Source organism: Artibeus jamaicensis, unplaced genomic scaffold (genome assembly GCF_021234435.1).
Source record: "Artibeus jamaicensis isolate MK-2021 breed Jamaican fruit bat unplaced genomic scaffold, CSHL_Jam_final contig_465, whole genome shotgun sequence".
In the NCBI taxonomy this organism is placed as follows: domain Eukaryota; kingdom Metazoa; phylum Chordata; class Mammalia; order Chiroptera; family Phyllostomidae; genus Artibeus; species Artibeus jamaicensis.
Window position 1 is genome coordinate 15497899 of NW_026521843.1, and position 27759 is coordinate 15525657.

General features: G+C 44.9%; 1 protein-coding gene and 1 pseudogene across 2 annotated transcripts in view; both read left to right on the plus strand.

Annotated features, from left to right (window-relative positions):
- BABAM2 (BRISC and BRCA1 A complex member 2) overlaps positions 1 to 27759 on the plus strand; it is a 357539-nt gene that overhangs the window by 287518 nt on the left and 42262 nt on the right. The window lies entirely within an intron of this gene.
- Positions 4114 to 4336, plus strand: LOC119050465 (uncharacterized; annotated as a pseudogene).

Sequence of the window (27759 nt, forward strand, 5' to 3'; positions counted from 1 at the left end):
AGACTGTGTTCAGAGGTGTGGACAGAGTTAAAGAAAACCAAAAGGGATGGTCAGCATCAGCAGGGAGTCTTACCTTCTCTAGGTTTGCTGGGCAAGAAGAGAGCATGGTCCCTGGAAGCTGGAGAGAGCTGGACCGGTAACCATTGGAGAGGGTTTCCTGGCAGGGATTAGGGAGGGCCTTTGGTAGAGGAACATGGCTGCTGCTAACTCGTAGCTGGGCAGAAGGGCTCTCTCCCCTCAGGTACATACACATTTACAGTTGTTCTATCTCCCTGGTGTATTGGCCTTTTTATCATTTATGGGATGTCCCTCTTTGTCTCTAATGACATCATTCTCTTCAAGTCTCATTTATCTGGTGTAAATATTCCCATCCCAGTTCTCTTATGTTTACTGTTTACTTGGTTTATATTTTTCCCTTTGCTGTTTTCAATCATTTTGGGGGGGGAAGTCTTTAAATCTAAAGTGTGTCCTCTGTAGACAGCATATGGTTGGGTTTTGCTTTTGTAGACATTTTAACACTCTCTCATGTTATTACAGAGTTTAATATATTGAGATTTAATGTAGTCATTAGTATGGTTGGATTTGGGTTAGCCATTTTGATATTTGTCTTTTTGTCTCATTTCATTTTTGTCCCTCTTTTATTACCTTATTTTGAATCAGACGAATGTTTTTAATGTACCACTTTAATTCCTCGGTTGATACTTTTAGCTCCTTTTTTGGTTTTCTTAGCGGTTTCTCTGGAGACCGCAGTATGCATCTTTAATTTAACACAGTCTCCTTCCCATTAGCAGACTTAATAATTCTGGTAAAAGGTAACAACTTTGCTCCACGTCGTCCCCTCTCTGGCTGTTGTTGTCACGTCGTACCGCTGCAGGTCATAATGGAAACACCACAACGTAGCTTCTGCTGTTGCTGCTGTAAGCAGTCTTAGATTTTCCAAATAATTAAAAATTCCCTTTGTACAATGTTTTGCTCTGCCCGTCGTGTCCAGTGTGTCTTTGGAATGGGTCTGCCAATGCCCAGGATTTGGTCACTCCGCTCGGCCATTCATAGTTGTGATGAGTGCGGGGGGGGGGGGGGGAGGCGGGGTGCTTGGTCTTAGTACGCGATGAGTTTTTTACTCTGACTTTTTTTTTCTTTATTTAAATTTCATTCAGGTTCTTTATACTCCTCTTTTGGTGTTTGTCATCATCTTTTCATTCATTCATTCATTCATTCATTCATTCATTTGTTCATTAGTTTCACCCTTAGATTAATTCCAGAAAACAGTTGTTTTATTTTTCTTTTTATTTATTTTTTTTAAAGATTTTGTTTATTTATCTTTAGAGGGGAAGGGAAGGAGAGAGGGAGAGAAATATCATTGTATGGTTGCCTCTTGTGCGTCCCCCGCTGGGAACTGGCCTGCAACCCAGGCATGTGCCCTGACTGGGAATCGAACTGCAATACTCTGGTTCACAGGCCCGTGCTCAATCCACTGAGCTACACCAGCCAGGGCACAGTTGTTTTATTTTTCAAGAGAGCTCAGTTTCCAGTAAGATTTTTTTCCCCCCTAAGCTAGAGGAAGTTGACAACTGTAGACTAATTCTGCTAGTCATTTAAATAATTCTTTCCTCATAGGCCTGTAATCAAGGCCAATGGCCTAGAAATTAGGACGGCTTTTGAAATTTTAAGTAAAAATCAGAAGTTCCTGTTTATTGCGACAAATGCCCCTTCCAAGCTCTGATTTTGCCAGGCTGTTTGATGGCCAGCGGAACCACGGCAGTTACTGGTGTTGGTGGGGCACTGTCACTTCACCACCCAGAGGCAGAGCCACCGGAGTCGGAGCCGCTCAGTCCCTGAGCAGAGTGGTGCGGGCTTTCCTCACTGCCGCGGAGCCGAGGCTCGGGAGGCGGTGGCAGCTGCAGGCGTGGTGGCCGTCCAGTTCAGTGGAACCAAAACTGTGACGGGTCTCAGATTTGCATACTTTTGGGATACAAATCATATTCCTATATAAATGGATTTGAAGCACAAGTCAGAGTTGATAAAGTGATTAAAATTATAAACCAAATGTGACATATTATAATTCATTTCAAACCAAATCTATACAAATTTATTTTCAAATTAATGTTTACCTCAGATTAGGCATGTGTAAAGATTTGTGGTTTAATTTTCTTCTAGCAGTAATAATAGCTATCAAAGAAGTCAGAACTAAAATTGATTATGAACAAAACCAACCAGTTCTCTGTATTGTTCAAAATGATAAAAGGATATGGAAAAAGATAAAATTTACTTTCTAAGTGCCTTTTGCTTTGATTAAGAGACCTGTTGGTCCTTCAGCTCTTTAATTTTTATCCTGGCCGTCTTTGTGAGCAGTGAGCTCTGCCGGGCAAAGCGCTGTCTCTTGCTCATGCGCAGACGAGCACGCCCGGTGCACAGTTTGCAGCTCGGCTACCTCGGAGTCCTGCAGCTGCCACTGTCACTGCTTTGATTCAGAGTGAAACTCAAGTTTGATCTTTAGCGTCTACTTTCAGAAAGCCTTATTTGATCATTTCTGACACTGATTTGAGAATTCATCTCATTAATCTTTATTGGGAATATTCTCTTTATTCTAATACCTTGGGTTTATGCGACATCTTTTTAATGACTTTATGGGACCTCTTGTAAGGAAGGCGGTTGTAGAGCAGATGCACATTACCATGTGATGTTTTTACCCCCTGTACCTTTTTATATATGTTGTATGATTATTTTCAGCTGTAATTATTGGATTAAAGTAATTACTACAGGGAGTTTATCCAATCAAAGAAAGGTCATGAAATCTCAGTGATTTTAACTTAAAAGTTTACACAGCTGCTTTGAAATTAATAAATTGTAACCCAAGAAGGCATCAAAGTCAATGAGAGAAAATAACATATAGTGTTGACCTAGTTCAGTATAACCTTTCTTCAAATTAATTTTGAAGTATTATGGGCTTAGGAAAACATGGGCATGATTTTGGTGCAAGACCTTTGCTGTTGTTGAAGATCATTGTTATCGTAATAACAGTGAACAGGTATTGAGTGCGTAGCAGGCTCCAGACACCATTCTCAGTACTTGGCATGTACTCGTGCTATTTAATCCTCAAAACATGCTTCTTAGGATGATTCCTAGTAGTGCCCCGTCTAACAAATGACAAAACTGTGGCTTACAAAGAGGGACTCTATTACTGCAACCAAGCTAGGATTTTAATCCAGGAACGGATTCCAGAGCCATGTGCTACACTGCATTACTGTGCTGCTTCACGTTATAGGGAGTGCAGTCCCCACATATGTGACCAATGGTAGAAGTCTTCGGAGTTTCTCAAAGAACCTAGAAGACCCAGGAACAAAAGTAGAGGGTCAGTGTCCACCATGCACTTGGGGGATTGTAGGCTGTCTCATCTCTCAGGAACATGAAGGGACATCCCTCCAAAGACGTAAGTTACTAATCTGAAGGCAGGAAGCTGGTGTCACTTCTCGCTAGCGGTGACAGGTTGTTCAGCTCTAATCCTACACAGTAGCCCAAATATATTGGCTCTTGTAAGGTTTTACTCTGCGGCCACAGGAAACACAAAACTAAGTGACTTAATTAAAGAATTAACCAAATACTGATCATCAAAAACTAGATTTTATCTGTTTAGACATAAGGTTCCTGGTACAAGTACATGCAGACCTAACAAATCAAACGCTGCTGGAGCCGAACAGGCAGTGTAGCTGTGAGAGCAGCCGGGCTCCAGGGCAGGAGGGAGTGGTGGGGGCGGTGGCGAACTGCAGGCCCCTTTACCTGGTTTTTATTTAAACACAACAGTATAGTCCAACCATTTCTGTGGGCTGGGTCTGCGCTGATGGTCCATGAATCTTTTTTTTTAAACATTGTATTATAAAAATTTCAAACACATACAAAGGTAGAAAGAAAAATATAATGAACCCCCATGTGCCCATCACCCATATTGAGGTTTTGTCCACCTGTTGATCTCTCCTTTTAATTTAATCTCTGAAAATTTTCTGTCATATTTATCTGTCATATTTCGAAGCAAAAGTGAAATTTCACTTCACCTGTAAATACTTCAGTGTGTAACTCTAACAGATAAGGATTTTTTTAAAGGTGTACCTAATATATAGCTTTGCTGAGTGGCAGTAATGTAGCCAATGAGGTTTATCTGAGGCACAATTGCTAATTGAAAGATCTACCTAATACAACATTATTACAGCTAGTACCCAGCCTCTGTTCCTGTTTGTTTCAATTTCCCTGTTTGTCTCAAACATGTTTTTTTACCGTTGGTTTGTTCAAATCGGAATCCAGACAAGTCAGGACACATGAATCTTGAAAATCTATTTTTAGAAGAATGCATGTGGATCCAAATAATGGTTATCACCACCCATTTTCCTTCTGCATGATTTAGTTAAAAACTGTGGAGTGAAATTGTTTTAAAATGGGCCCAGTCGGACAGGGGGCTGGCTGTAAGAGCATTTCAGACAGAGGGACTAGCATCAGCAAAGGCGCTGAGGGAAGAAATAGAATATATGCCAGAAACCACAAGTGATTTCAAATTGCCCAGATGCAGAGGGGATCCTGAGTGGGGCAGGGAGGGAGAATTGAGCTAAGGAGACATGTTTCAGGCTGGTGAACACGGACTTTATTCTGAGGACAGTGAGGAGTTGTTGAAGAGTGCTTGGTGGAGAAGTGGCATGTATTTGCTATTTTAAAAAAAGACTGTTGGGTGTTACGTAGAAGATGATTTGGAACGGGGGCCAGGAAACCTAAAAAGATGATTTGACCTGAACTAGAGCAGCCACACTAGGGGTGGAGGGGATGAAAATAGTTTGGAAGTAAAACCAGCAGAATTTAGTGATTGGTCCCAAGAAGGTAAAGGACTAAGAAGAGCTTAGGGTGATTCACAGGTTTCTTTCTGAGGCATCCATGTAGTTGATGATGCCGTCATTTGAAGTGGGCATTATATTAGGAGGAACAGATGTGGAAATGTTGAGCCCAGTTTGGGGTATGTGGACTTTTTTAGCCACTGGGTATCCAGGGGAAGAGTGAATGAGTGAACATTCCCCTGTGTGGTGGAGACTCTCACCAGCTCAACCTGGAGTCCATTCCCACCTGGAAACCCCTGGTCCTCGTCCGCAGCTTGGATGGCTCAGAACTGTTTGGCCTGACTAGACCCCTAGCAAGAGGATTCAGTCATGCTTCTCACTGGACAGCATCTGGTTTGGAACCTGAAATTGTTGATAGCACTTCCCCACAGAGAGGTCGTTCGAGTGCTTGAGATGGCCTGGCCCTGTGCCCAGAGAGGCTACTGGGAGTGAGTTCTGGACTGAGAAGGAGCCCTGGCTGAATTCAGCTTTGCCTTTCGGCAGCTGAGGGCGAAGGGAATGTCAAAACACAACTCATCTCATCAGATGACAAATACTGTGTGATCCCACTTCCTTGAGGAACCTTGAGTAGTCAGACTCACAGAGACAGAAGGGAAATGAGGTTCTCGGGCCTGGGGCGCTGTGTTTAACGGGTGTAGTTTCAGTTTGGGGTGATGAAAAATGCCGTGGCGTTGCATGGTGGCAAATACCTTTGAAATGGTTATGTGTCATGTGTATTTTACCACAACTTTGCACCTGAACAAATTGAAAAAAAACAGTTCATTAGCAGGCACTTTGTTGGCAACCTGTCAGTCTCAGTCAAATTGGTATTTTTTTTCTAATCCATTTTCAGTCAGAGGTTGCTGAGATGATAAGAAGTGACCTCTAGAAGTAGTTAATAATAATAATAATGCCATTGTTTTACAGGAATAAAATCATTTATTAAGTTCTCACTATTTGCAAAGTACTGTGCTAAGTACTTCACATTCATAATTCCATATAATTCTCTCAGTAGTTGTATAAGCCAGCCACTTACCCCACTTTACATTAGCAGAAAGTGGGACACTTAGCAATAAAGTAACTTGCCAGAAGTTCCACAGCCAGTAGTTGAAGGAAACAGCATTAGAACTAAGACCTTTTGGTTCTGGAACCCTTATTCTCTCAACACTTCACTAAAGCTTCCCAGTCCATGTGCTGGGCACCACTGGGTTGGAAATAGGCTACAGACAGGCTACTGATTGCTTCAGTCCTTGCGGGAGCTGGACCCATGCTCAGCAACTTCTGCTAGCTTCACACATTTTCCCCAGGGTGCCATGAAATCATACCATTCTTCTGAGTACGTGGCATGATTTGAGAGGCAGGAGAGTGCAGTGCAACACTCTATGGCCTCTTCTATAACAATTAGAAGACCCTAGATGAGTACGGCCAAGAAATTCCCAACCCCAGTATACCTGAAGAGTAAGGATCCTAATTCCCCATTGCTTTCTGAAAATGAGGTCCTGCAGCGTTCCCCAGTGTTAATTCTGATGAATTAACTGTGAATCTGTTTCTCTGTACTGTAAATCTTTTGAATTCTCTTCTGTGTTGAGAAGGTGGATTAAGCATTTCCTGTCTCCGGGGTAACCATGGTACTCACCATTGATCAGGAAACTGCATGCAGGTGAGCCTGGTGAAGTTCATTGCAAAAGAGACTCTCTCAGTGTGATTGAGGCCAGAGAACTAGTGATTACATTCACATTAAATGCCAGCCACCCTGAAATCTCTCACCCAAACCATTGTCTCCACTCAGTCTGTTTCCCAATAAAGATACAAATTTAGTTTCATGCATTTTTTCCAGTTAGTCTTTCAGGATAGACATGGAGTCTCGTTTAGCTCCATAGGCCTAAACATTTGTAGAAATGAGGTTTGCTTGTTCACGTACTCCCAGGTCACACGTGAATTGAACTCGGTGAATGTTTAAGCATGTTGTTTGTACCAGGCACCATACTGAACTCTGAAAATACAGGGCTGAGTGGGATGTGTTCCTTTTCCAAGGGAGCTCGTAGTATATGATGCTCAGCTTCCCTGAGGCTTTTACTAGTGAATGCTCTCTTTGGCTATATTAATATTTTTTATTTTTCATTTGGTTGTAGCTTGGAAACCTCATATGTATTGTAAACTGTCTCCTATGTCAGACAAATTGAAAGGATTTGCAAAGTTTTCCTTAAGCTCTTGTTTGATTGAGACCTCAGAAAAGAATTGTGGTCTCAAGAAAGCATCTCCAAATGGCATAGCTTTTGTTTTATGTAGGAAGAGTGGAGCAGGCCAAAACCCGTAGTTCAGGCTGTCCCACCCATCAGTCAGTGAGAAGGTAGGACCCCTTGCAGTGGGGCGGCGCTTGAGCACTGTTTATAAGAAAATGAAAACATGTTCATTTGGCCTGTAACCAAGAGGATAGAATACTGTAAAGGATCCATTCTTCTGGGAGGTGAGCAGCCCAAGATTGCAGGCTTTGTGGACTCCATGGAGGGTAAACAGAAAGAAACTATCCACTCTGATGTTCAAAGACAGTTTACTCCAACATCATTCATTGTTTCCACTGTTCCAGAGATCACGGGGCTGCAGAAAACCTACACAATCAGGGCTGCTTCTTGATTTCAGCTTTGCAAATTTGGTTCTTTTAAAGGACTAGGAAGTCCTTTGACACAAGCCAGATTTAACCCTGGTACCCTGAGAGCCTTAGTTTTTTAAGCCACGTATGACCCAATAAGGGACTGACCAGTGGTTGTAGTACCGAAGAGAGAGGGAAGACCTCAGCTCCCATTTCTGGTCTCATCTTGTCCTGTCAAGTGAGTTAGGTCAGTCTCAGTTTCTTCACATAAGGTAATGATTTAATTAAGTCCATTGATGTTCCGAAAGTACACCAACAAGCAGAAAATGGAAAAGCAGGGGTTGCTGCTCTGGTGATCCCTGCTCCACGACTCCTGGTATTCCCAATCTGGGGGAAACAGGAAGGAGGTGGGGCTGGGCCAGAATTCTCCGGCATGCGCAAGCGCGTTCTTTCACACCCATACACGCGTGCATGTGTGTGCACAAACACGCACCTTGGCGATAACACTCAGCTAACTGCATGCTCTGGAACTAAGGTTTTGAGAAAGAAATAGCGATTGTTCCTTTCACGCATGCAAAATATATAGGAACCCTGCCCAAGAATTCCTTTAGTATTTTTTTGTTTTATTGTTTGACTAGGCAATATATACATCTTGTTAAAAAAAATACACACTATGAAAACTCTCTCGTCAACCCTGTTCAGTCTACCCTGTTTCTCTTCTTCCCACTTTTGTTCATTTTTTTAAAATTCAGCCTAGCAGTTTCTTTATGTGTATAAAATTAATACAAGTGTATATTCTCAATTTTCTAATTTCTTTTATGGAGTATAGCATGAGATATATATATATATATATATATATATATATATATATATATATATATATATATATATATATATATATATATATATATATATAATTTTAGTACCTGGAACAAGTTTCCAATGTCTTATTACTGTGGATGTGCAAATCCTAACCTCTGCTTAATTTCGGCTGCGGAGTTAACGCAAAGGCTCAGCACCTGCAGCTTTCTAGCTCTTAGAAAAGATTCTGTCGTTCCCAAGTTGTTATTAGAAATGGCTCTTCAGGACTTCCGCCAAGATGGAGGCATAGGTGGAGATGCCGTGCTCTCTCACACAACCAAGTTTAGAGACAACTAAATATTAGCAATAGAAAACACAACCAGAACACAGAAAATTGAACTTTTCAGAAGTCTGATAACAACAAATTCTTCAGCCTGACCAGTAAGAGGGGCAAAACCAGCAGCTGGAAGAGCAGGGTTGCACAGGAAAACTTGGTCAGAGGGACTCAGGCGCGCAGAATCCAGGTGCAGGGTTGGACCTAGTGAGCAACCCAGCGAGCGACCGCGGGGAAACAGCAAGGGAGCAGGGCTGCGGGTTGACTGTGGTCATGCATTCGTGCGCAGATAGACAAGTGAGGGAGTGGGCAATTAGACAGGACCCAGCAGACCCCAGCAGTGAGCAGCAGCACAGGGCGCCGCCATTTCCCCCGCTCTGACCTGCCTCCACATAACAGCGTCCTAACCCAGCGACCTGAGTGGCCCTGCCCTGGTGAACCACCTAAGGCTCTGCTCCTCACCCAGCAGTGTGAAACAGCAGAGGGGGTCGCCATTTCCCCGCTCTGACCACGCCCTCACATACAGCATCACAACCCAGCAACCTGGGAGTCCAAGGTTCTGCTCCTCATACTTAATGGGCGTGAACAGACCAAAAATGGCTCAAGAAGATCTCAAAGCCCCAGAGCCTATAAATCTAAGTGATGAAGAAATAGCAAAACTCTCAGACGCACAGTTTAAAACACTGGTCATCAGGATCCTCACAGAACTGGTTGATTATAGCCACAGATTAGACAAACATATGAAGGCGAAACTAATTGAAATGAATGGAATTGCACAGGAAACCAATAGCGATGAAAAGGAAACTGGGACTCAAATCAATGGAGTGGACCAGAAGAAAGCAAATAATGGCCAAACAGAAGAGAGTGAAGAAGCAAGAATTCAAAAAAATGAGGAGAGTCTTAGGAACCTCCAGGACATCTTTAAACGCTCCAACATCCGAATTATAGGGGGTACCAGAAGGGGGAAAGGAACAGCCACCAGTGGAAAACTTATTTGAACAAATAATAAAGGAGAATTTCCCCATTCTGGCAAAGGAAATAGACTTCCAGGAAATCCAGGAAGCTCAGAGAGTCCCAAAGAAGTTGGACCCAGGAAGAAACACACCAAGGCACATCATAATTACATTAGCCAAGATTCAAATGAAGGAGAGAATCCTAGAAGCAGCAAGAGATAAGGGGACAGCCACCTACAAAGGAGTTCCCATCAGACTGTCAGCAGATTTCTCAAAAGAGACCTTACAGGCAAGAAGGGGCTGGAAAGAGGTATTCCAAGTCATGAAATCCAAAGACCTACAACCAAGATTGCTCTATCCAGCAAAACTTTCATTTAGAATGGAAGGACAGATAAAGTGCTTCTCAGATAAGATCAAATTCAAGGAGTTCATTATCACCAAGCCCTTATTATATGAAATGTTAGAGGGACTTATCTAAGAAAAAGAAGTTAAAAAAAATGAACAGTGAAAGGACAGCAAACTCACAGTGATTAACAACCACAGTGATTAACAACCACACCTAAAACAAAAGCAAACTAAAAGGACAGCTAGATCAGGAGTGGAAACAGAAATGAAGATCTCATGGAGGGTTAGCAACAGGGGAGTGGGAGGAGGAGAAGGGGGGAGAAGGTACAGAAAATAAGTAGCATAGACAGTAGATAGAAAATAGATGGGGGGCAAGAATAGTATGGGAAATATAGAATCTAAAGAACTTGAGACACATGGTCATAAACTAAAGGTGGGGTAATGGTGGGGACGGGAGGGTAGGGTGGAGGGGAATGAAGGGGGGGAATAGAACAACTATAATGGCATAATCAACAAAAATAAATAAATTTAAAAAAAAGAAATGGCTCTTCAATCCCAATATAAGGCTTTCCAGTATTTCAAAGTACTTTCCCATTTATCATCTCACTTAATTAGAGTCTCCAAACTCCCATGAACTTGGAAGGGCAGGTACCAACCACCCTTGTCTCCAAGGTGAGGAAATCAAGGGCTGTCCTCTGTACCTACTGACACTTTCCTTTTGTTTTCCAGAAACGAGAAATTGCCTTCTGTAGTTTTGTTAATACTTCTCCATGTTTACCATACAGCCTTTCATGGTATTTAAAAACTTTACATTTTGAGACAATAGTATATTCATATGGAAGGGTAACAGTTGATACAGACAGGTCCTATGTACTCTTACTCAGTTTCTTCCAGCAATGACATCTGAACACAGTAGCACAGTATCAACAATCAGGACTTTGACCTTGACATGTGGTTGTAACAGACAACCCCAGTCTCCGTAGCTAACACAACCAGGTCCATTTTTTTGTGGTATCAGTTCAGTACTGGTCATTGGTGGGTCATCAGGGAAAGGATCTGCCTCCTGCAGGCATTCTAGGGCCTGGCTTCTCCCACCTCCACCCTCCCCTCTGGGCTCAGCAGCCTCCCCTGCATCTTCCGCCCCAGGCCAGCAGGTCAGGGTTGAAAGGGCCGGGTTTAGAAGTCGCATTTATGCCTCCCATCCATAGTCCATTGTTCATATTTGCCTCCACCTCACTACAGGAACTAATGTTGACTGGAAAAAAGCAAGTCACAGGAGAATTTTTATGTAAAAAGCTCAAAAACAAGCAGAGGAAGGCAATATATTGTTTAGGGATGAAGAAACAGGCATTAAAACCATGTTTCTATAAAACAGAGGAATGGTGAATCCATATTGGAGAATAGTGGTTCTCTCCGAGGAGAGGTGGGAAGATTAATGAGAAAGAGGGAGGCTTGTTCTGAGAGGAGCGTGGATTCACGCATGTTCTGATTTTACTGTTACAAAACTTAAGTGGGGATATCACATTACATAGTAATTTTTTAAAAAATGAACTGGAACTTTATAATTAGTAAAAGGGCTCTTTATTAGTTATGAGAATATACCAAGGAATAGCCCCATCACTTGAAAAGGTGACTCATATTAATTGGTGTCACTAATGCTATGAAAGTGACCCACTTTGGGGTTGAGTCTGCCTAAGATCACAGATGTTGCTGGTCCTCATTGTTTCGACTGGCCCCGGCGCCCTGGTCAAAATCCAGTCTGGTTCTCCACAGTTTTCCTAAGTGTCCTCTGCATCCCCATTAAATGAGTGACGCGGTCATCTTCATACTCTTAGGGTGTAGTGTGACTTGATATCTACTGTAGAGATTATTCTCAGCAGAAAAATCCCGCAAAGTTATATTGTAATCCTTCCAGTGAAAAGCAAGTTTTATACATCTAAATATACTAAATACTGTATCTTTAAAAGTATCTCAGACCTAGAAAAGATGCAACCGCATCCAACATTTCAGCAAATAAAAGCAAAGGCTTCTAACAAACAGGAGTAATTACTGTACAGTTATCACCAGGGGAACAGGCTCAACTTCCAAGGCAACCGAATTTCTTAATAAACAAGTTGAATCGTGATCTTAAAGTGGAAGACCTAAAGGAAGTACCAGGTAATAGTTGCGAGCCAAGACCCATCTCTTATCTGGCTGCAGGCAAACTGTCTGTAAATAATCAATCCAGAGCAGTCCTCTGGAAGTTGTTTCCTCTTCCCACTAAGGGCTCCTTCTCTTTACCCTCAGCCTTTACAGTCTCCACCCTCTGTAGGGCATTCTGTGCTCTCTGCACCCCAAATGAGTCAGCATGTGGATACATCCCCGCATTTCCAGGAAAACTGACTGAAGTTATCAAAAAACCCAATCCGTCCAACCACAGATAACAATCAAGGCATTTGTAGCCACCCAGAGAGTGGGCTCAGGGGCTGGCCCTGGAACGTGCAGTACAGCTCCTTTGGGAAATACCTGCCCGGGGAGTGACTGGTCTCCCGGGTAAAATGTGTGGTTCTCAGACAGCAAACCCTTTGTAAAAGGGAAACGGACTCCGTCAAACCTGGGTGGCAGTGAGATAAAGGAGGCCACTCCTGTTTGAGTGTTTGTCATTTTGGTGGGGATTTTGTTTAACAAGGTTTCTACCTTATCTGTCTTCTTGTAGATTTATAACTGCAGAGCCCATAAAAGGGAGGCCACAGATGTGAACATGGCTGTGGAAAGATTAAAAACAAACCCAGGCTGTGCAATAAGAATAACCTTTAGAGATTTTGGATTTTATTTGTGTCTTTTTTCAGTGTGAAGGTCACGTCAGAGGCCCTAACAGTACTTGACTAATAGTACTTAGCAGTAGTTAGCTGACTGTACACATTATGGAAATGGTGAAGGGAATGTGGCCTTGGCACTCACTGCTCAGGGCATGTGTGCTGTTTGCTGTTATTCTGCCCTGGAAAACAGGGTTTGGTCCACTATTATAATTCAGTTAAAAATTATTTACTGAACCCCTTGTTCTGGGCCAGGCACTGTATCCGATATATGAATAAGACAGCCCCTCCCTCATGGAACTTAAAATTAGAAAATCATTATTCTGTGCTACTGTTCCAGAAAATAATGTTAACCTTGTCTCTTATGAAAGGACCAGATCTGCAAAAAATCTCTCTGTGTGGTGGTGTCGGGCATCGGCAGCCCCACTTTGTGGCCTTTATGCTGTGGACAGGGTTTTGGCCACTGCCGCTGTTGGTCATGCATTTGATTAGACCTAAACCAGATGCCGCCTTCATCTCATGACTGAACCAAGAGTCAGCCTGCCGTTCACCCAGATGGCATGGTTTTCCCTTTGATCTGTCGATGACTCCTTTTCTTTCTATGAGGAGAAGGTGTCGTAGCCCTCAGACCAAGTCACGCTAATAGTCATCACGTATGGAACATTGACTGTGCAACAGTAACTGTGCCAGAGGCCCTCTGTGCATTACGTCATGTAATCCTTCCAGTAATCCTGCAAGATAAAAGTCAAGACTGTGTTTCTACAAATGGAAAGATAAAGAGCAGGGAGGTTTGGTAACCTGCTGTAAATGCAAAACAGTTTAAGTCGGGTCTGGACTGTCGACATTGAAGCCCTCCCTGAGCCTTTCTGTTCTGCCTTGCTTCATCTTACTCACACATTATACAATGATGTTATTTCTTGATTCCTGTAGGGATATGATCTTGCCCTGTTTCCTCGGCATTCAGGAGTCAGTTATGCAGGGGGTGCATGAACACTGAGTTGACATACGCAGAACCTTGGGTGTGGAAAAAGATGTGGAGCACCTTACTTGGTTTTCCCAGTGTAGGAGATGGCCATCCAAGGCCACGTGGCTAGAGCCGAGTGGCATTTTTGACTTGTCTGGCAGCGTTTGAGATAAAAGGAGGCAATTGCTTCAGGTGTGTGTAGTTCTACAGAAGATCGTAGACCCTTGGCCTTAGAGTTTTCATTCATCTCATCCAAATAGAGGAGGTCTTTGTAAAGGCAAGGTAGTTGGGTGTATTTGATTTGGTTAGGCCTCAAGCTGATCGGAGCCACCACCTGCCACCAGGGCTGCTTCCTGCTGCATTAGGGACATTATTCCTTTGAGGTCTCACCTGCCCAGGTAGCAAACCAACTTGACCTCCTTTCCTCATGACATGGGCCCTCATGAAGATGTCCTTTTGATTGCAGTGTTGTGACTCAGTCACGGTCTCCAAATGGTTCCCGGGTTTCTTTTCCAAAGAAAGAAATTTTGAGAGATCAACCTGTCAAGACATTCTGAAGGAAACAAGCCTCTTAAGTGACCATGCCCCCTTTTTTCATCTTCATCGAGGTGTAATTGACAAATAAAAATTGTGTATATTTGAGGTATACAACTCGATGGGAGCTTTTAAAAGATTTATTTATTTATTTATTTATTTATTTATTTATAAGAGAGGAGAAGGGAGGAAGAGCAATATCATTGTGAGAAAGAAACATTGGTTGGTTACCTCTTGTACACACCCCGGCCAATCTGGGCATTTGCACCGTTTGATTCTGACCTCAGAATGAACTGGCTACCTTTTGCTTTGTGAGATGACTGATGCCCAGCCAACTGAGCCACATCAGTCAGGGCTACAACTTGATGTTTTGACACACATAGGCACTGTGAAATGATCACAGTTAAGCTGATTAACATATCCATCACCTCATATAGTTACCATTTTTTTCCTCTGTGTGTGTGACAAGGACACTTCATATCTACCCTCTGTGCAGATTTCAAGTATGCAATTCAGAATTGTTGACTGCAGTCACTGGATTGTGTATTGTTAGGTCTCCAGAACTCATTCATCTCACACAGCTAAAACTTGGTACCCTTGACTTAACAACTCCCTGTGTCACCCTCCCAAGACCCTAGCAACTCCCACTCTCCTCTCTGCCTCTGTGAGTTTGACTGGTTTAGATTCCATGTATAAGTACGATTATATGGTGTTTATCTTTCTGTGTCTGGCTTACTTCACTTAGCAAAATGTCCTCTATGATTATCCATTTTATTGCAGATAGCAGGATTTCCCTTTATTTAAAGGAAAAATACTATTCCTTTGTGTTTGTGTGTATCACATTTTCTTGATTCATTCATTCGTTGGTAGACACTTAGATTGTTTCTGTTGGCTATTGTGAACGATGCTACAATGAATGGAAATGCAGCTATCTGTCCAAGATACCAATTTTCTTTCCTTCTGATACATGAGGTCTGTCCAGAAAGTATCAATATGAAAAATAGAGACATTTATTGAGGAAGATACAAGAAACATTGTACATAGGACAATGATGCCTCAGTCATTTTCAAAGTAGGCATCTTGGGACTCACTCAGTTCTCCCAGTGTCATCAGCTGCCCTGTCATATTTCCATTTCCCTGAATCTCATTGACATTCTGAAATCTCTTTTCTTTCAAAGGTGATTTTAGTTTTTAGTTTTGGGAAAACCCAGAAATTGCAGGTTGCCAAATCTGGGCTGTAGGGGGACTGAGTCACCTGGGTGATTTGAAGTTTCGCTGAAAACTCTGCATGAGACATGATGTATGAGCAGGCGGATTGTCATGATGAAGCTGCCAATCACCAGTTGCTCATAGCTTCGGCCTTCTGAATCATCTAAATAGTTTGTGCAGAGAACTGTTCAAGCTTAATGCAAAATTTGATGCAGATTCGTAGCTCTACTCACTCAATCATTTTAATGCCAAAGCCACACAGTACACATGCTCACTCACTGGTGTCTACCGCCCCCACTCACTAGTACAGTGAAGTCCTTGTTGTTCACACATGTGCATTTCAGTCCACTCTCCTTGGCTGCCAGGTTACACTGATGTTGTGCAAACTGTTCTGGTTTTATTAACAATGGCTGGACTTTTTTGGGACAGACCTCATATACCCAAAAGTGGGATTGCTAGATCATACAGTAGTTCTGTTTTCAAAATTTTTTGAGGAACCTCCGTTCTGTTTTCCATAGTAGCTGTACCAATTTGCATCCCCACCAATGGTGTACAAGGGTTCCCTTTTCTCCACATCCTTGCCTACACACTTGTTATATCTTGTTTTTTTGATGATAATCATCTTAATTGGTGTGAGGTCATATCTCACTGTAGTTTCAATTTGCATTTCCCCGATGACTGGCAACAGTACCTTTTCATGTACCTGTTAGCCCTTTATATGTCTTCTTCAGAAAGATGTCTATTCAGGTCCTTGGCCATTTTCTAATTGGGTTATTTGGTCTTTGTCTTTGAGTTGTATGAGTTCCTTAGGATGTTAACCCCTGTCAGATGCAGCTATGTCCTCCCACTTCATAGGTTGCCTCTTCACTGCCATCTGCCTCCTTGGCTGTGCAGCTGGTCAGTGTGATGCAGTCACATGTGTCTGCTTGTGCTTTTGTTCCCTGTGCTTTTGGTGTCATACCCAAAAAGTATTGCCTAAACCAGTATCAAGAATCTTTTCTTCTACGTTTTCTTCTGGTAGTTTTATAGTTTCAGGCCTTACATTCAAGTCTTTCATGCATTTTGAGCTGAATTTTGTTTATGGTGTGAGATAAGCATCCAGTTTATTCTTCTGCAGGTAGGTATACAGTTTTCCCAGCAACATTTATTGAAAAAAACAGTCCTTTCTCCATTGTGTGTCCTTGGTAACCCTGTCAAAGGCCAGTCAGCCGTAAATGGATGGACTCAATTTCTGGGCTCTCTTTTCTCTTTCACTGGCCAGTGCGTCTGTTTTTGGGCCAGCGTCTTGTGGATTCGATTGCTGTAGCATTTAACTAACGTACTCGGGAATCAGGAAGTGTGCTGCCTCCAGCTCTGCTCTTCTTGCTCAGGGTGGCTTTGGCCATGCACTGTCATGTGGTTTCATAGGAAGTTCAGGATTTTTTAAAAATGTCTGTGGAGAATGCTGTTGGGATTCTGATGTGAGTTGCACCAACTCTGTAGATCACTTGAGGTCGCATGGTGAACGTCTGTGCCCCTCACATCAAGTGCTCCACTGGTGCACAGAAACCAAGTGAACCCCATGGTATCAGAAAGGGTTTTTGATAAATCCAGAAAACGTGGATCACCCCGGAGCCAGCCTTTATGGAGCCATCAGTAAAAGGGAAAGTGCCGGCCTGCAGGTTCACTGTAATACTGGAAGATTCTGCCCAGCCATTTGAAAATGGCAGGTTTAAAATGGGTTTTCAAGTTTCCCAAATGTGTGCTCAAGCTTCATAATTACCCCTGGCTCATGACATGTATGCTAATGAGGAATGTGCAGTAATTTCAGATGATCACTCATGTAGTTCTGGGCACATAAATCTTAGAGGTGATTCCCACCATCAAGGGCATTCACAAGTAACCTGTGTGCAGAGAGAAGGAGGGTGTGGATATGATGGGTACCAATATGTTCTAAAAGGGGCAGAGGTGGGAGAGTTATGTTAGCTGGTGCAGAACTGGGAGAATTCTTTTGGGAAAGCATCCAAGAGGTGTTAAGAGTCTACTTTGCAGGGGGGTTTGGTGCGATGAGCAGGAGACAAGAGAGTCTTTCTAGTGTTTAGACCAGGTTACTATTAGTGAAAGCAACAGTGGTGGTCCATCCCTGAACTGTGTTCAGAGCTATAATTCAAAAAGCTGAATAAAAATTAGACACTTGTGCATGAGAAAGTTGGACAAGCTTAGTGAATTACCAAGTTTTGTGGTTGGTCTAGAATTATGTCAGCCTGAGAAAATGTTCCTTAAGGCAAAACCTTTTAAAACTTGTAAATTTGGGGAAGGAAACAGAGTGGAAGATGAATCCCATGGAATAAAAGGGCCAACCTCTTGCTTAGGCAGAGAGATAAGGGGCAGGCCAACAAGACTCAAATCGAGTGTTTGTCAGACTAGTCAGATGAAGCTATGGTTTGATAGGAGTCAGCATTGGTCCCAGGGCGCCAGAAGGGCGTAGTGTAATGCTGAGTGTCAGACCGAGGTTTATTCCGTTTGGTTCGCAGAGGAGGCAGGTAGTGGCTGAACCCTCCCGTGTCAGAAGTACAAGCCCACGTGAGGTGGTGCCTGCCCTCGAGTTACTCATTGTCTCAGGAAAGTCTGAGCCCAAGAGAGCCTACAGTGGTAGGGACCTCCGGAGTTTTGTGGAACTGAAGAAGACCCTGCGGGAGCTGGGGGAGGCGTCCTTAAGACACCATCTGCGGAGGGCTGACACGGCTGAAGTCACATGAGAACTGCGGAGAGAGGCAGGCCGGCGGGCCCCAGCAGCGCCAGCCTGGTCACGGGAGCTCGCCTGCACAGCTGCCGCTCGCAGCCAGTCCCCTGGAGTGCTGCCAGACCCTTTCACCCAGGCTGGCGAAGAAGGAAACGACAGAGTGAAGACGGCCACGCGGAGCTGGAACAACGTCCTCGTCTAGGAGACGGGTTCTACCAGTTACCCTGACTGAATATCGTCCCCTCCATCCAGCTTTAATAGCAGGATCAGACTCAGGGAACGGAGGCTCCAAACCTGGAGTGGTGTGTGAGTTCTGCTCAAGTTCCCCTTCATCTGTGTGGGCCCCACGCAGTACCGCACCGTGCATTCGTACTTCCAGCCTACACCAGCCCGCTCAAAGCCCTGAAAAGGTCTGACGCCTGAACGCCTCCCTGCCTTTCTCTTCTGCCCGGCTCCCCTCCACTACTGAGTCAGAACAGGGGCGGAGGTGGTTGCTGAGCACATATCTTTTTAAAAACAGCGTCATGGGCAAGTCTGATGCAGAGCTTGTCCTGAGAACTACACAGATAATAGGGAAAACACTCACCTCAGGGTCCAAAAACACAGGTCAAGTCCCCAGCATCATCACCTCCGGCCCTGAGACTTTTCTCATCTGTGTGTCTCCTGCCTGCCTCACAGGGTTTTAATGAGGATTAACTCACATTGGAGACCATCATGTGCTATAGAAATAGAAGGTGTTGGCCACTCCCATGCCTCCACCTGAGTTTATAATCAATCACCTCACTCCAAGGGTGTTTCACTGGCTGATTGGTTTGTCTGTCACCCCGGTGCCCTGCCACCAAGTTATTGGTGTTGGAACATCACTTTTCATGTTGTTTCTTTACTTCATGGAAGCACCCACTGGCCTCTCTCAGCAGCAAGACTCGTCCTGTCCATGAGGCTTTCTCTCTCACTCGGCCTTGGCCTCTTCATTGCCCCTGCTTGCTTCTCTCCTTGGCCTTTGTCTCTTACCATTTCTTAAGGCCTGTCTTCAGTGTTCTCTGTGGTCTGATTATCCACATCTCATAGTACTTGATCTGAACAATGTAATTATGAGATTGGACTATCTTGGATGACTCTGTCTTGTGTATTTGTTTGCTTATTCTGGTTAATTTGCTTGTCAAGGTCAAAAACAACATCCAAGTGATATTTTCAATTAATATACACAGTGCCCAGCACAGTGTTGGGCACTCAGTGGGGGTTCAGCAACCACATGCTGGGGGTGTGTGTGGTCAGAGCAACTTGCAGTCTGTAGAGCTCATTCATTGACAGGATGTCTTTTCATTGTCACACCCTGAGAGGGAGATGGCTCCTGTCCCTATTTTGCAAAGGAGAATAGAGAGGTGAGGTGACATCAAACTTGTCAAAACAAAAAGGGAGGTGAGAGGGCACATGTCCTAGAGCCAGAGTGTGGCAATGTGGGTAGTGCATGGCTGACGTTGGGGCTCGGGGCAGAGGCTGAATTAGTGAAGACCTAGGGGAAGTGACCAGACCCAAGATCCCACAGCAGGCACCACGGCAGGGGGCGGCTGCCCACCGGGGTGAAGAGCAGCATCCTGGGAATTCCAGCAGGCTTCCCTACAGCAAGCCAGGTGCACAGGAGCTGGGAGGGATGTCAGTGATTCAGCCTCCCGCCTTGTTGGTGCCAATCAATGGGCCTTTTGAGCCATTTCCTGGGGAATTTTCAGATGGACCAGTGATTGCATCTTTCTGCTCCAAAGCAGCCCCGTGTCGTGGGAGAGACTATTCACGTGGCCATTGTGTTGAGGCCAAGTGGTCTGCTCTCAAAGGAGAAGCCTGAGCAGCAGTGGAATGTTCTAGGCCAGAGGTGTCAGTCGTTCTGCTTCTGACTAAACACTGATGAGGCATACTTTTATTTTTCTCTAGCTTCAGCCAGCATGTAGATTAACAATGCTTTGGTAGTTCAGGATTGCTGCCTAATTAATGAAGATGTAAGCTCCTTGCAGGTAACCTGCCCCTGCGTCCAGCTGAATTCCTTGTATGTACTGCCTGACCGGGACAGGCTGGGGTGAGGCTGCTGAGAGCTGGCAACTCCAGGCCCAGAAGGGCCAGCAGGCCCGCAGGCTGGACTGCTGCCAGCAAACCGGTGGGGCAGCAAAGCTTCCTGGTGTGGCCTGAGAATCCGGGTGTGGTGAGGGAATCAGCTACTGGAGATTAACACTTAATGCATGTGCATTTATTAGCATGGCTGGGCCTTTTGTACAAAATGTCATAGCTAAAAAAAAGTCATAATGTCACAGTTCAGGATTTTAAAGTAAATAGATTACCAACATTTTTTTCAACAGCCATTAAGCACCCCTCGCCTAAGAAAAGTACAGAGTTTTTCATTAATCTTCAACCTGAAATATTAAAATTCCAGTCTTCATAAGCTCTTAGAAATAGCTTTCAAAAGGTTTCTTTTCTCATCCCCACTCCAAACCTCTGCCCATGTCCGAAGGTCAGAGGTGAACCATATTTTCATTAAAACATTTGATGGAACCCTCCTTCTTTCCCCAAGTCTACCAAATTTTGATCTCAGAAGGAAAAGTGGGGCTAATATGACAGTAAGATTTGTACCTTCACAAGTAAATATTACAATTTAGCTGGGTGACTTGTGGGAGCTTGTCAGGTCACAGTGACTCACTTGCACGGATGAAGTTATTTTTAGAGATGTAATTTGTACTGTTTAGAAAAGAATAAAGAGATGGCAAAAGGCTAGATAGCTCATTATAGTTTACAGAGCTCATGAACCCAGCATCCATGCAAAAGATGACTAAGCAACGGGTTGGTTGGTACTTTCTCTCAGAATTTTACAGACGTGAGTCACCCACTTTAGATTGCAGACACAGCATTGAGGTACCTGTGAGTCAGCTCCCATTTAGAAAGAGCACTAGAATTCAATTCTGGAACACAATTTTTAGTTAAGTGCCGAGGAAATTACGTAGCAAAGCAAAATATGTCTGTACCATGCAGCCATCAGATGGTTTTAGCAAGGATGGAGTTATCTTCATCTCTGGCCTTTGAAAGAATCTGTCTGTAGTCCACGCTGCCTACTATGCCCATTCGGTCTGCTGCTCCGTGGTATAGCCCTGCCTTCCCACATTTGGGTCTTGGACCCTGGCGCCCAGCTGTCCTCAGTACAAGCCTCAGCCTCACCCTTTCTGCACTAAGATAGCCAACATTTGGGCCCAGCTCCTTTAACCAAATATGTGCATGTGTGAAATCTTCAAGCTGACATGTGAAAATTTTGTTTTCACAAGCTGGCAGAAAGAGTTTGCAAAGGCTACTCCCCTCCACACTGCCCATGTCAGACAGAAGAAATAAAATAATATGTTTTTAAAGTATATTTTTGTGTTTAAAATTTTTTAATGCTTATACATTGGTAAGAATAATCTCTCCACGTACACCGACTTGTGGAAGCAAGCACAGGGCTGTGCTGGCTGGGGGCCCTTGGGTGCGGCCTCATGCCAGGCCCGCCCCCCCCCCCCCCGGTCGTCGGCACAGGCCGAGTGTGCAGCCTGGTCAGAGCAAAGCCCTCAGAACCTGACCTGTCCTTTCAAATATGCAGAAAATGGTCCTTTGCAGTTTGTAGAAATATCAAGAGGTTATTCATAAACCTACAAGGAATTTCATATTTATTATTTTTTGTCAAGGTAACATGAACAGAGTTACAGAAGCAAATATTCCAGAAAGAAACATGAATTAAAAGGTACTCTGTCCCATGCCCGCTCACTGACAGTCACTTTTCACCACGTCTGTTAACTGGCATTGGCCCCCGTTCCTGCTTTATTTCTCACCTGCTGTGTCTGTGGCACCATTACCGAGAAGGCACCGTCACCAAAACCTTGCTTCTGCTGTCAGAGAGAGAAGCCTGTGCACATTCAAGTCGACTCAGCAAGCGTTTGAGTATCCACTGGGACTGATCCTGCTTAAGGCCCTGTGGTCACAGAAATGGGCAGGTGCTTCGAGGAGTTTGCAGTCAGGCAGGGGAGGCAGGTATACAGATGTGTGTTAAATCAACTTATGTGGGGTTTTATAGAGCTGTTTTAGCCCTGGCTGGTGTGGCTCGGTGGCTTGAGTGCTAGCCTGTGAACCAAAAGATCGCAGGTTCGATTCCTAGTCAGGGCACATGCCTGGGTTGTGGGCCAGGTACCGAGTAGAGGGTGCGAGAGAGGCAGCGGTATCCCTCACACATGGATGTTTCACTCCCTTTCTTTCTCCCTCCCTCCCCTCTGTCTAAGTATAAATAAATAAAATCTTTTTTTTTAAAGGAATGTTTTGGGGCTGGGTCTTTAGGCGCAAACAGAAATCTACTATGTAGATAACTAGGAAAGGGTGTCCCAGGCGGAGAGGACAGTGAGCTCATGAACTGACAGAGTGCATTCCAAGGACTGGGGATAATTCATGAAATTTTGTGTTCAGGGTCCACGAGCTAAGGGACAAATAAGAGACGAGGCGGGAAAGAAGTGGGCCTGGTTATGCATGTGAGGACTTCAAAGCATATGCCATTACTGACGAAAAACACTGGGAAGATTTCAAATGGGTGTGGCGTTGTCTCTATCATGTTACACACCTGACAGCAGAGTGGAGGCCGAATTCAAGTGGGAGGAAGGCAAGGGCAGGAAAACCACTGGGTCCAGGCAAAATAGTATAAGGTGTTGAAACAGAGGGAGTAGGGAGAGGGAAGGGCAGATTCTAGAAACCCTGCAAAGGTAGAATCAGCTGGCCTTAGCGGGCACTCAGAGTAAGGGAGAGCGGGGAGGAATTGCAGAGTACTGGGACTGCTGAGTAGAAAGTGGAAGTCTAAGAGGAGGACCAGAACTGGGGGGGAGGGAAGAGATGATAAGTCTGAATATACTGCATTTGAGGAGTTTATGTGGTAACCTGATGGAGGTCATCAGCAAGTTGCCAGAAATGTGAGACCGAAGCCAAAAGGAACCACCCTGATTGACGCAGACCTGATCCACGCAGCACCTCGCACGAGGAGGGGGCGACTGGTGGAAAAGCACAACTTACCTGTAACACGAGAGCCCTGCAAACAGCTCTGGGGAAGGCAACAGCTGGGCCTGGACGCAGGCTCAAAAGGAGCAGAGGCAAGAGGAGAACCAGGAGAGTAGAACATCCAGAAGGCAGGAGCAGGAAGTGAGGTGAAAATGAAAAGCATCTGTGTCAGTAATGAGTGGCCATTGTGCGCAGTGCTGCAGTAGTAAAAGCCGTGTTCATGCGCCGGCGAGGTGGAAGCCAGGTGTTTCTTCCATACAACCTTAACCGGCAGAGAGGAAGCTGAGCCAGTCCTCTTTCCAAGAGTTTGGGGGAGTAAAGGAAGAGTGAATACAGGTGCTGGTTAAGAGGGGTGCTTGGGGGGATAAGAGATTCTTCAGCATGATGAGAAGGAATCATTGGGGGCGTGGGGGACTAAAATTGAGAGAAGAGAGAAAATTGAAAGAACAAAATCCTGGAGGTGGCTTGAATCCTGGCTTGAATCCTGGAGTGCGGAACCTGGGATGCAGGTGAAGGAAGATTTGGACGAGAAGGAACTCAGCCTCCTCTGAGAGAGGAAGAGAGGATGCAGACATGTGTTCATAAGTAAGAGGTTGGGAGGGAGGGCCCAGAAATGGGGGTGTTTGCCTGTGAGTGTTCATTTTCTCTAAGATGTTAGAAGCAGGATCATCTCCTGAGTGAGGGTGACAGGGACGGGATTAGGATTTTTAAAGAGATGGGATGTTTTGGAATAGTCATCAGAGCCGGCACAGCAAAATAGGAGTTGTTTAACTTATCTCTTGGTTACCAGCACCTAATTGTGCCTGGACGTAGTCAACACTCAAAAATGTCTCTGAATCAATCAGTTTTTACTTTGTGGTCAGAAAATAGGGTCTTAGAAGTTACTATTTTTCCAGCTGGAGCATGAATCGATGATGAGAAGGTTCAGGGTGTGGCCACAGGGAAGTGGGTGCTGGAAGGGATGCCTTATAAGCTCCATAGACACACCAGTTAATTAGAGAAGTTAGGACGGAGGGGAAGACTTGAAGCAGCTGTAGATGTGTAACCAGGAGAACAAGTAGAGAGATGACAGCAATAAGGATCAGCATAGGATCATTCTAAGCCAAATGGAATGAGCCTCAGATGGGATCCTTTTGTGCCAGGGCAAGTCCGAGGGTGTAGGCAGGTCTGGGAAAACGAGCGGCTTCTACTCGAGGGGACGGCCAAGAAGAAAGCCAGCCTCCACCTGAGACAAGATAACAGGAACATTCTAAGAAGAGGGGATAAAGTGACTCCAAGAGTAGAAGGCTGAGATCACCAGGGTGTGGTACTGGATGTTTGTCCTGAGAGGATCCAGAGTAACAGAGGACCTGGGAAGAGTCGGGAGAGCTGATTTATACAGAGATAGCAGAAGGGCCTCATTGAGAGGCAGGGACTGATTAGGGAGAAGCTGGGTGAGGAAAGGGGTCTCTGAGGGTCTGCACAGAGGCAGTGGGTGAGAAGGCAGCCCCTGCAACACAGAAAGTCATGGTGGAAAACTTGTCACTGTCTGGAACTCTGCCAGACCCTCAGAAAGCCGCAGGTAGCCCGGTGATCAGATTGCCCAGCAGGCCTCCTGCGCAAGCCACCTGTTCTGGGAGAGCCACTGCAGAGGCCTGGACCCCCGGTTCCAGAACACGTCAGGCACGTCTAGGGGCCGCTCTGACCAGAGGCTCTTCTTCGGTGCTCCTCAGTCTGCAGGCTGCAGACTGCCACTCATGACCTGACTTCGGAGAGACACAGGCAGAAATTGAGTCAGCATCTAGAAATGTTTGTAGCAGTTTGACACTGCTGTGACAGTTTGGCACATTACTGGGGTTTCAGCCATTCAGTTTTGTTGTGTGAGTCTGTGGCGGATTGGAAATGAAAACAAAACAAGACTGGTCCTTCACAGTGGACAACTGCACAGCACTTCCACTTCAGCCTGAACACCTCAGCACCTGCTCCTCAGAGCAGGCCCAGTGGCCTGTCCCCCTGCCTGGCCCCTGCTACAGTCACAGCCAGTCCACACACTGCATTTCTTGGCCATCAAGTTCAGCCCCTCGTGAGCAAAACATGGAAGAGAGTGCAACACCCAGCTCGTGTCCCCAACCGGCCTGCCTGAGGGGCCCATCAGGCCACCGTGGAGTTTGTGCTTTGAATGCCCCTGCCAAGGGAAGAGGCAGCTTGGGAGGCAAAGTGGAGTTGTCCCTGGACCTGAGGTCTAGTCAGCCAGAATCTCAGGGCGGCTCCCCAGCAAAGCACGGCCATTGATGTACTTCCAGTGACCTACTAAAGATAAACAGCACCTTATGGAACAAAGAAGAGAAAACCTGCCCGGAAACTGGTCATGCTCTTTTCCTCTGCACCCCAGGCCATGTAAGGCATCCTCCCACTTTAGGACTTCTTACTCTGTATTGGGATTGTTCTGTTGACTGGCCTTCCCCAGTGAGGAGCCCATGAGGGCAGAGTTCATTTGTGCTTCATCTCAAAATCCCCCACCCTTAGCACAGGGGTTAGTGCAGGCTCGGCATCTGAAAAGAGGAATGTGCAAACTCACACACTGTTTTCTCATTTGACCTACAACAGTGCCCCACTCTCATACCAAATCATTACTGACTTTAAAGAGGTAACGCACCATAGGCCATTTGGCTATGCCAAATGATACCTCACCTCTCACCACTGGTCAGGAACGCTCGTGGTCAGCCTCTTTGAATTCCAGACAAGCAGCTCTGTCTTGTCTTTTTGTGCAAGCCTTACACTTCCCTGCTGCTTAAACCACAGACATCCACATCTACATACATGTATATTTAGACAAGGGGTGCGCGTGCATATAAAATGTGGTACCGCTTGGTAAAACATTTCTCCAGACCTGGGGTTCCTGCACCTCTCCTCCGGACCCCGTATGGGTGCCTGCTCACACAGTCTTCTGCAGATTTCAGAGGACGTTTAACTTTTCCGTGAGCCCAGGTTGCGTGATGACTGAGCAAGTTGACCATTTAAAGAATCAAACCTGTTTTTCCCTGCAACTAATTAATAACATACCTGAAGAGAACTATGTGGCTGTAGAAACAGAGATTTTTCAGCAGAGTATTGGCAGGTTGTGACTTAGGTGGAGCAGGGAGAAGCGCTTGGGCCCAGTGCGGAGGCTGAGTGGGAGGGGGTGAGTGCGGAGTCCGCACCAGGCCCTGCTCAGGTGCGACCAGGTTGAAGGCACTTTCTTTTAAAGCCCTTTGGAACTGCCTTCTCTTTTTTATTCCTAATCTGATTCTTTTGATTTGTCCTTAAATGTGCTCTGTATATGAACTTGGACCTGGGTATTCAAATCTTAGTCTTTCAACCAGAGACTCATGAGCTGTACCACACCATCTTTAGAAGAAAAGGGGAGGTAGACCTCCTCTGAGCTGCCCCCACCAGCAGGAGACCATGGTTAGTCCCTGTGGGCTAGAACAGGAGGTGCAATTAAGGTAATGAAGTTGGCGTCAAGGTGCAGGTCAGGTAGCAAATCAGTTCCTGGAGGTGGAGAAAGCTTATTGAATTACTTCAGGTGTGAATTGACTAGTATTTGGAGTTGACCTAAAACGGTGGGCGTTTGTTCTTATAACCAAAAGTATATTCAGCTGTGTCAAGTAGGTTGTTGCTTTTAAATATATCTATTCCCACTTGTGTTTATCCACAGCAGAAGTAAATGTAGTCCCCAGCCTCCCCTCTCCCCCAGTGCCCTCCCAATAGGACAGAGCCTTGTGGACAGGCCTCTTTGGGATGCACTGTCAACAGTGAGCCTTTCCAGAGGTGGCAACAGCAGAATGAAGGGTCAAAGGTGATGTGGAGGTTTGAGCTTGGCAGAGTATTAGCCTCCATCTGTGTGTGGGCGAATGGGAAGCGAGCTGTGGCTTTATTTCAGACATGTAGTATGATTCTTTCCCAGATGATAGCAGAACACCCTAGTGAATCAGAACCATTGGGTTCAAACCTGAATTCAAGGTCCACCTCTGCCATAGAACTCTAACTCTAAACAAGCTACTTTCTGTTCATGAGTTTCAGTGTTCTTAACTATCAATGGGGTACTATGGCCACCTTGGAAATTACAGATGAACAATATATGTGAAAAGATATTTAAGCCATAAAACTTAGATTAATGACATCCCCCAGGCCACTGGGATGATCAGACTAAAGCCAGGTGAGTGGCCAGGGAAGGTTATGGAGATTTTGAAGTGATCAGGGTGTATTGATGGATGGAACTTTCCGAAGGAGGAAAGTGGAGGGCCAAGCCTTCAGGTTAATGGGTCCCTCAACTGAGCTTTAGGAAAGGGGCTGTGAAGCAGACGGAAGAAAGAAGGCAGTAAGCATTTTAAAAGAAAAGGAAGTAGCAATCGATACAGTGTTATGGAAACCATGGGAGAAGAACAGAAGTGAACAACAGTGTCAAATGCCATTAAAACCCTGTAGATAGAACCATAAAATACTTTCCAAATCAAAAGGAAGAAAACAAAGAAATTGAAACATCAAAAATAAAAATTCTTAAAAGTCTGGGATCATTGCACCCTCGAGTGTAACTTACCAGGTCTGAAAGACACATGTTATATTCCTCTTTCCCGTCTGTTATGACTGCGGCGTCAGTC